Consider the following 9,820-nt stretch of genomic DNA (forward strand, 5'->3'; position numbering starts at 1 on the left):
AATTCTTCGTGCTGACATAATCATTATTTATTATGTTCAACTAGTAGGCCTGTTTTAGGGCAAGTTTTCACCCTTTTACGCTTGTGCTCCTCTTGGGCTCTGCCCCCTCACTCTGCCAGAGGCCACTGTGTGGTGTCTGTATCACCAGGTGCAGAGGATCATCTAGAGGTGTGTGTGTTTTTTCAAAAATCAAGGCTACAATAAATTTGTAGATTGTTAAAGGCAGTCTGGTCGGGCAATATATCCATACAGGGCAATGCGTATAAATGTGTATGTCCTCTGTAGCACTATCTAATATTCAGGCTCTTTTTTAAGATACAGCAAGGTTTGAGACTATGTTTCCATTTAGTATATATCTATATCACTGAATGCAGACTTAAAGGACAATTCCGGCGCAAAACAAACCTAGGGGTTATTAACAGATGTGTACCCACTTGATCGCTCTCTGGGACATGTTTTCATGCTAATCGAATGTGTTTGTAGCTTGAAAGAAGCTAGCGCGTACCGCTGATTAGCTTACAACGCTAGTATTCGGGGCACGCGGAAAGTAAAAACAAATCGCTATTTATACCACTAAAAAGGCTCAAAATATCACCAAACTTCAACGGTAGCATAATGAGGGTCCCTAAATGTTAACTGAAGCATTGAGAACTTTGTAAGTGTACAGACAGTTTATTGAACGAAGAGATGCGGGAGCTCCGTGAAAGGGCTACGAGAGAGAGAGAGCTACTGGTAGTCAATGCCGCAACACAGCCTCGTACTTCGGGAAACTGGTGGTGTACCTGCGGACATTGTGAAGCTATGGCCACCGAACAGGAGTGTCTGTGCTGCACGGAGTGGGACCTGCTGTGTCGCGACACCCGAGTGTTTTGTACAGTCTGAAGATTTCCCCTCTCTGATAAACAGGGCTGTACTTGAAACTTTTTTCCATGTCCCGAAAATAAATTGGAGACAGCGACCCAGACCGGAGGGACCAGATGGACAGTTATCCACTAAGTAAGTACACTAGACAAGTTATGCAGAGTGCGATTATTTCAGATATATTGAGCAAATTGCTTTTGATTTTAGTTTGCATCGCCAGCTGTAAGTCATGACTGGTTTTCAAGACGGCGGCGGCATGTAAACATGAACGCGAGTGTCTTTATAATCTATCTTTTCAATAAACTGTCGGTACACTTACAAAGTTCTCAATGCTTCGGTTAACATTTAGGGACCCTCACTATGCTACCGTTGAAGTTTGGTGATATTTTGAGCCTTTTTAGTGGTACAAAATAGCGATTTGTTCTTACTTTCCCTGTGCCCCGAATACTAGCGTTGTAAGCTAATCAGCGGTCCGCGCTAGCGTCTTTCAAGCTACAAACACATTTGATTAGCATGAAAACATGTCCCAGAGAGTGACAGAGTGGGTACACATCTGTTAATAACCGCTAGGTTCGTTTTGCACCGGAATTGTCCTTTAAGCTACCACAAGGCAAAAATTTTCCCTGAACAAATCGACATGCTGGAATTTGGTCTATTTTACACTCCAGGCATAAGAATATGTACTTTGCAACATGTAATTACGGTAAAAAGTCTGAACTTCAAAAACACTGTATAAAGAATCAAGGGGTATTAGAGAGTATGGCTATAATAATTGAAGTTGTTTTATAAAACACACATGAAACCTTTCATAAAATTCTCTTACATCCACACAAGACATATGAGGTTTTTTTTAAACATAAGCTGTTCTTCAGAAATGTTTGTTCAAAACTTTGTACCCGTATAATAAATAGTGAAGTGTAAATGGATGGTTGAATAATTTGATGCCTTGCATTATTTTATGTATGTAGAAATACTGAAATATGATTGACATATGATAGGAAGACCATTGAAATATATATATATATATATTCTGTATGCGTAATGAGATTTTGTTTTAACATATTGTCACACTGGTGCATTAACAAAGTCATGCATATCATTGGTAGATTCAGTGAAATGCTTATTTGATCCACTTTTTTTAGTCACAATTTGAGCTAGTAGAAGTTGTTCTTGCTGCTTGGTTCAGCTTACAGCAGCATATTTTTGTGGAGGAAGCATTTGAGAAAAACAGAGCAATTAATTATTCCTTATTCCAGCTTGTATTTTACTCCAGTGTGTGTGCGGCCTGGCAGATGTTATGTGGAACTAAAACGTCACACCAGGCTAGAAAAAGCCATTGACTTGTATTTTAACAAGTCCAAAGGTCAAGGCCACATTAAGTTGACAGATTGCTGAAGGCAGTTTGGTGTGACATGGTCCGCATACAAATATCAATATGAATGCATGAATCCTCGTTAGTATCATTAATCTTATTTATAAGCTAATTTTTAACCTAATCTATCAACTGGAAGGTCTGGGCAGGAAGTATAATGTTGAAAAATTACTCTTTTTTATAATATAACTAATGCATTCATACTGTGAAAACTGAATTAATTTCAGGAATAAAGGCCAAGAAAATATTCTTATAGGACCATTATAATGCTATAATGATCTAAGCACACATTAACTCTCATGAGTCAATTAATAATATATATATACACACACACACACACACACACACACACACACACACACATAGTGCGTTTCACTATCTTTGTGGGGACCCGTCATTGACATAATGCATTCCCTAGCCCCTTACCCTAACCTTAACCATCACAACTAAATGCCTAACCTTAACCCTTACCCTCACCCTAACCATAACCTAATTCTAACCCTAATCCTAAAACCAAGTCTTAACCCTCAAACAGCCCTTTAACCTTGTGGGGTCCAGCATTTTGGCCCCACAAAGCTGTCCGGACCCCACAAGTATACTGTATTCCCGGTTTTTGGACCCCACGAATATAGTTAAACAAGAAAACACACACACACACACACACACACACACACACACACACACACACACACACACACACACACACACACACACACACACACACACCTTGTATGCCATTTCTCTGTTTATCTCTCCATGCCTTTCATCCTCTTTTTTCCATCTCTCTATTTTCTGTTTTTTCCCCAACGGCTTGTGGAAAAAGGCAAATCTTCTGTTGCCTTTTATTGAATAGTTTGTTTGTAAATACAGAAGGTTCATCTCCATTCTACGAGGAGGCCTGAAGGACGAGCTCTTGACAGCGCAGTGCCCAAGGCTTTGTGTGTTTGTCAGGCTGCCTCATTAATGGTGGCAGTTATGGTTTTTTAATGTTTCCCAATGGATCTAATTCCTACCATGACCTCTTTGCTCTGTGCTTGCTCATTCAAGAGTGATTAATTACAGGAATTAATTTGACTTACTGTAACATGATCTGATGACACTGTATATGTTTGTGTGTGTGTGTGTGTGTGTGTGTGTGTGTGTGTGTGTGTGTGTGTGTGTGTGTGTGTGTGTGTATGTGTGTGTGTGTGTGTGTGTGTGTGTGTGTGTATTCTACATTACACTGAAGCAACTTATTAGCTATTTTTCATTCAGATATAGACCAATTTGTTTCACTCCAACTGTGAACCCCCTACTCTTTAAATCTAAGGCTGGAACAAACCAAAAACCTTTGAGGATTTAACCAAGATACACAAAGAATTGAAAAAGGCTGCTGCTTCTCCTGCTACAACTACAAAGGATGGATAAAATAATAACAACATCTGTGCAATTTCTGCAAGCCTATCAGCCAAGCTGATAATGATTTACTTTTTGAGTTAGGTTTTGCTCTCACCCTCATTTTTGAGCCCACATTTTGTGATAGCGTTAGTGATCTTATAGCTGTTCGTGCTATTAAGCCCAACCCCAAAACTGTTATTAATTCAAAAATACAAATAGTAGTATTATATAGTCGTATTAGTTTAGACAGTATCTTAAAATTATTTAAAAAGTAATGGAGAAAGCATACAACAACAGAGTAAGACCCAGGGGTGAAATCAGACAGACAGAAGTGGGTTTGCTGCTTTAGTTACTTGAACAAAATTAAGGACAATTTCATGATGGATGTTGTTAACAAGCACCAAACAAACACATCTTGTCCATTTGGGCCATGATTGGGCCTGTGCGCAACTTCCATTTTTAACTGATTGGTTGTAAAAACACTGGTCCTGAGAATAGATCAGTGTGCCGTGCACTGTGAAATAAATCACTGTTTACTGATTACAGTGGGACAGAGAGAGAAAGAATAAAGAGAAGCGAGAACTAATAGTTTTCCTTCTGAAAATGTATATCTGCACTGTAGTGCAGCTGATAATACACGTGGAAGATTCAGATATGCATGCACTTTGATGATGATAATGATGGTGGCATGATGAGGTGTATGTTTGTATGTTGTCATGCTTTTGTCTGTTTTGTGTGTTAAAATGTCACGCAACACAGGTCCGATATTGTGGTTTTTGGTCAGCACCTTTGTATGGATTGGTTGAGTGGTGGAAGGACAACACTCGGAGTATGGAGTAATCTTCACACACGTAGTTCTGGCTGGTTTTGGTTGAGAAAAAAATACAATACAAAAATAAATTAAAAAAAAAAGTAAAATAAACTTTTCAAAAGAACAAAAGGAAATCCATAAGTCTGGCTAAGTTTGGCTAGGTGCATGGCTATTACAGTAGGCTTAGCTTCCAGCAGGTCTGCACCTGAACTGAATCAACTTCAACAATGAATGAACTACCCTTGAGGGGCTTCTGCCCCTTGCTTTTAAACAGGATGCTACTCCTACAGACAAACCAAAGTAAGTGCACAAATCAATTAAGATAATGAAATAGCATTTCAATGTAAAAACAACAAAACAATTTCTAAATCATTATTCTAATTATCCTAGCAGAAATATTAACAATATAGATTAAGGGTACTTAGTCAAGTCAAAGCGTTTATTGTCACATGCACAAGTTAAAAAGAAGCAATGGAAACCCCCCTCTGTACTCTACTGAACATGGTACAGTCTGACTTCACTATAAAGCCCATTGGAAGCTTTCACTTTGTGTTTGATGTAGAACTGAATATTATACTGTCAAAATCAGAGGGGAAAGGCATAGCATGGAGGGACGATTCCAAACAGTGGCAACACTATTGGGATAGTGGAAAAAAAGGGAGACACTTGCATGCAATACAAAATAAAAACTGTAGACTTTTTATAATAGGAAAACACCCAACTGGGCACTGCAGTCTGTGTGAGGAAAAGGAGACGGTGGAGCATGTCCTGATTTCATGCAGGAAATACAATCAAAAAAGAGGGGTCATGTTAGCAGGGTTACATAAGTTGGGACCAGTGGAAATCAGGTTCAAAGATGTCCTTGAAAGTGGGGTTTCCGTAAATGAAAGAAAACATATATTTACATTTTTGAAAAGCACCGGACTACTTAGAAAATTATAATGAAATGAAATAATAGATAACAAGTAATTACCAGTAGGAGGCAGTAATGCAACGCATAGGATGCCAACTGCCGTAAAACACAAAAGAAGAAGAAGAAGAACACTTTGTGTTTGGCAGTTTGGGCCAATGACCAGCAGGTAATGTGCAACAAACATTTTGTCACTTGCAGTTACATATAACCCGTAGTTGAATTTGAATGGAATATATGTAGTATCTAACGATTTACTATTGACATGTCACCATTTTCATGGTGAGAGAGTTGGGGCCCTATACATGAGAGAGGATGTAGATGTTGGGTCTGGGAGATAACAGGAAAGGTTTCTACAGATTCTACAGCTAAATAACAAGTTTAGACACAGTTAACCTATGACCTTGGAGAGGCCTACAGGAAACCCATGTTTAACAGCGTCTGAGAACATACGTTGTTATGAGATCAAGTGGTAAGGTTGATATTAGCAGAGGGGCCCTAAGAACAGAGGTGACTCTGTTTCTCCAATTCATGAGTAGGACACTCCGGTTGACCTTTATCTCAACTAACACATACACCCTCCCACTAAATGCACAGAATATATACCATGTGTTAACCGCAGAATTTCAGAACGACGTATTGGAAGAAATTGATTTGGTCGTCCTCCAAGCTCTCTGCAGGAGTTTGTAAAATTGATGCTGAATCTTTGATTGTAATAAACCTTTTTATAATCAAGAACAGTGTCAGCGGATTCCTCTTCATACAACATCACAGCATTGATACTAAAGACACTACATATATTAATAAATGAATGAGTCGTTATTTGTAATTCAGAATGTGAATGATATGCATGCATGCTGAAATTAACAGAAATTACTTCTGTTAGCAGGTTAACATGCTATACCCACATGTGTTTACCATGCTAACATAACCCAGCCACAAAGCCCTGGGCTACATAGCTTAGCAAAACAACTAGAGATCTATTGTGCCAGCAGGATGGAATAAATAGAACTGCAGAAACTAGAATGTATCTGGCCAGTGTGCAACTTACTCCTATACAGTAGGGCATGGGTTAACACCGTGACAGCCTTTCCTACCTAACAGACTGGGCCTTTCCGAATTTCCCAAATTTGTTCCTTTTCGACTTTTCTCTCCTCAAATCTCTTCCTCGACTCCCTGTCTTGAATCTCCTGTGGGCGGGACTAAAACGCAAGGGGAAGAATTGAGGAGAGGAATCGGGGATGTAGAAACTGGGAATTAGGAAAGGGCTCCTGTAACAGCCCAGTCTGTGTTTCTCACTGCTCCATTTTTTTCACCCAAAAAGTTTGAGAGGTAAACACATCTGAACATTCCTATCAATAAGCTATTGCATTTAAATCTATTAGTCTGGGTTAACTATTAAACCCAGACTATTTAATGAAATGAATTCATTAGCTTGCTTTTACCTTTTTAAAGGTATAACTGATATAACTGTTTAGCTTCCTGAAATATTAAGAGAGAACTCACTTTTTTATCACTGATATAGTGCAGCCGGCTTAAGTGATTGGACTTAAGAGACTTGAAAATTAGCATGATAATAAGAACACCCCTTTTTGAAATCTCAAAACCACCCACAGTAGCAACTGTTTGCTCTCACTGACCTAAACGTGCAGGATTTTGAAAAGTCAGCGGGCACAGGAGACAGATGGTCCAAACTGAGGGCTGTGAAACCACCAAGGGGCTGAATGCCTTGGCACTGATGCCACTCTGTGCTAAACGGGTAGGAAAATTAGAAAACTGAAAAGTCTGTTTCTTTCTTTCCTCCTCTCCCTGTGCCATCATCTTTTATTTGCTGTGATATTGGAGCTCACATGCATCTCTTCATTCAAAAAAGTCACCTTTTAAAGCATGTTATCTCTCTGTCCTTTTATGTAGTTTGGAAAAATTCTGGTTTATTACAAGTAAAAGTAATGATATTCTACTGACCAAGTTAATTGCTGAGATCTAGGATCATGGTGACATGGCTAAAAAAAAAAAAAATCAAAAAGGGCAAGGGACATTGTGGGTTTTAGACAGCTACACTAGATAATGAAGGATTATCAGCATTTCAGGTGCACCCACTTTCGTTTTTACCTCCAAATACAGCGTGTTGTTTAGATAATCCGACTAAACTCTTGGCTTGGCTTGTTAGACTAAACCTGTCTAACTGTTCATTTGATCTGACTTTGTCGTTGCCAGTCCCAGATCTCAGTTTATTATAATTACTTTTTGAGTACACTGTTATCATAAACGTATGGCCAAAGCTATTAGGATAAGACTTAAGTTACAATTAACTGGAATTTTCCCTTAAAGCTATAGGGATCTATATATTCTTACTGTGAGCAAATGTGCTGGTGTAAACTACTGCTGCCTAAGGGCTATATAGTATGTTTGCTTTCTCTTAGCCCAATCTCATATGCTCTTTATCGCGCTCTTCTGCTCTAGGCGCTGTCTGCACACACAACATCTTGACGGTGACTGCAGCAGGCAGCATCCATGTGTCTTTGCTTCACCTCACCACTAAATTACGAGCAAGAGAACAGGGATAATACTTGACTTGTGTTTGGCTGTACAAGCCTAAAATAATTTTTAAACTGTTGCCGCCATATTCTCGTATATATCCCTTTCCGTATCCAAACATGTTTTAATGTTTCCTTTGTTGATTTTCCTATCCCTATCTTACTTGTTCCCTTTTTTTACTCATTTACTTGTTAAAAAAAACAACATCCAAAGGCTTCCAAAGGGATTTTGACAAAATCCTTTCAATTTTCTATCTAAATAGGCCTGGCACATTCACTTTATGCTGTACACCAGGAAGCTACTGGATAGGCCAGACTGTGAAAGCTACTCAAACTGGGTGGAAAACAAGGACAAAAAAGCAGTTAACAAACACTAGCAACACTTAAACTGCCGTAATTGTAGAGCGAGGTCATAGAGGAGGCTCTTGGCACAGGCCAAAACCTGCCTGGAAGACGAAACACCATGAGAAAAGAGGAAGCTGGCAGAGGAGACATCAATTACCAGAGCAAAATGGCATGCTGCGCCAAGAGAGAGGAAGCAGTGTCGAAAAAAATTTGGGAATACGATGATGAAAATTCAACTCATTATCAGTGGCCCCTGTGTACTCCCACTACCACAGTCACTTTACACAAGCTAGCTGAGAAGCCAACATGTCATTCTTTACTAAGAATTAGCAACACTCAGGCACATCTTGTCAGGATGCAAAACTAGCCTGACAAAACACTTGAAAGCCACATCACATTTGAAGGGAAGAATCACAGACACACTGACTGAGATGAAATGGGACGTAGGGGCTGGAAAACCAGGGTGCACCACACTGTAAGTCATCTAATATGGATTTGCAGTTAGTTTTTCAATCATGGGGTTCAGATGCCATGAACGGTCCCTACACCCTGATCAAGTGGACTTTAATCAATGTGAAAAGGCTTTGGCCTCATTATTACTTCTTTCAAGGGACTTTCTTTGGCTTATTTTGGATTTATAGTACTAGTTTGGACTTTTAACTGTTTTACTGCTGGTTATTGTATCGTGTATTTCAATCAGGAGAGACTTTGTTGCAGATATGCAAATATTTATTGTACATATGCATAATATGAAATGTACAGAGTCTTTGGGGATAAGACTCCATCGTTAAAAATATTTGAAAGGGGTAGAGAAGCCAGACATATTCCCCCCGATGGAGCCTAGACACTGGTGATGGTGGAGAAGGAACCCGGAGACCGAACTAAGGAGCCGTCTGCCGGAAAGGGACTCAGGATGCCGTGGTTGACGATGACCAGAGGTGGAAGGGGAGGAGGAGGGTTGCACGTTTGCCTGAAAAGACAGCTGATAGCAAGGAGAGAAGACATTTAAAGCAGGATGTCATACTGTGATTGGATCATGAATTTCATGGCCACTTCTGGTTGGTTTACTGAAAAGTGAACAGTGACAAGTGAATAGTTTTAGGAAGAAATAGTGGTGATTGAAGAAGAATTTAGAAGTCTTCCTGAAAGAATTTGCGCTGAGCTTCATTTCTACTTAAAATGAGTAAATAATCTACTTAATTTCTCTCAGCTCTCTGATGGGTGCTCTGTAGCAGTCAAAACAAATTATCCAGTATATCTCATGTGATAGATCAGATAAACCAGATAAACCTAATTGTTCGTTGCATCCCTATTTTAACTGAATATGTCACTGTCCATATGGAGCTGTCTCCATGCTCTTGAAAAGAGAAAACTATTGTATGCCACACTAAAATTCACATGACTAAAGCGTTTCACGATTTAAAGATGTGTAAGTCCTGCACCAACCTACAGTATAAAGGCAAGGCAGCATTTGGAAGTGAAAGAATAAACCAGCCTAGACTTTAGCTGAAAAGAAAGAACAACAGTAGGTGGTTTCAAAAAAGCTTTCTGAGCAGTTGTATAAAATATTCTATAAATCTTTTGTTTGCTGATGAAATCTAAAAACA

The sequence above is a fragment of the Sander lucioperca genome, chromosome 4 (assembly GCF_008315115.2).
Source record: "Sander lucioperca isolate FBNREF2018 chromosome 4, SLUC_FBN_1.2, whole genome shotgun sequence".
NCBI classification, from domain to species: domain Eukaryota; kingdom Metazoa; phylum Chordata; class Actinopteri; order Perciformes; family Percidae; genus Sander; species Sander lucioperca.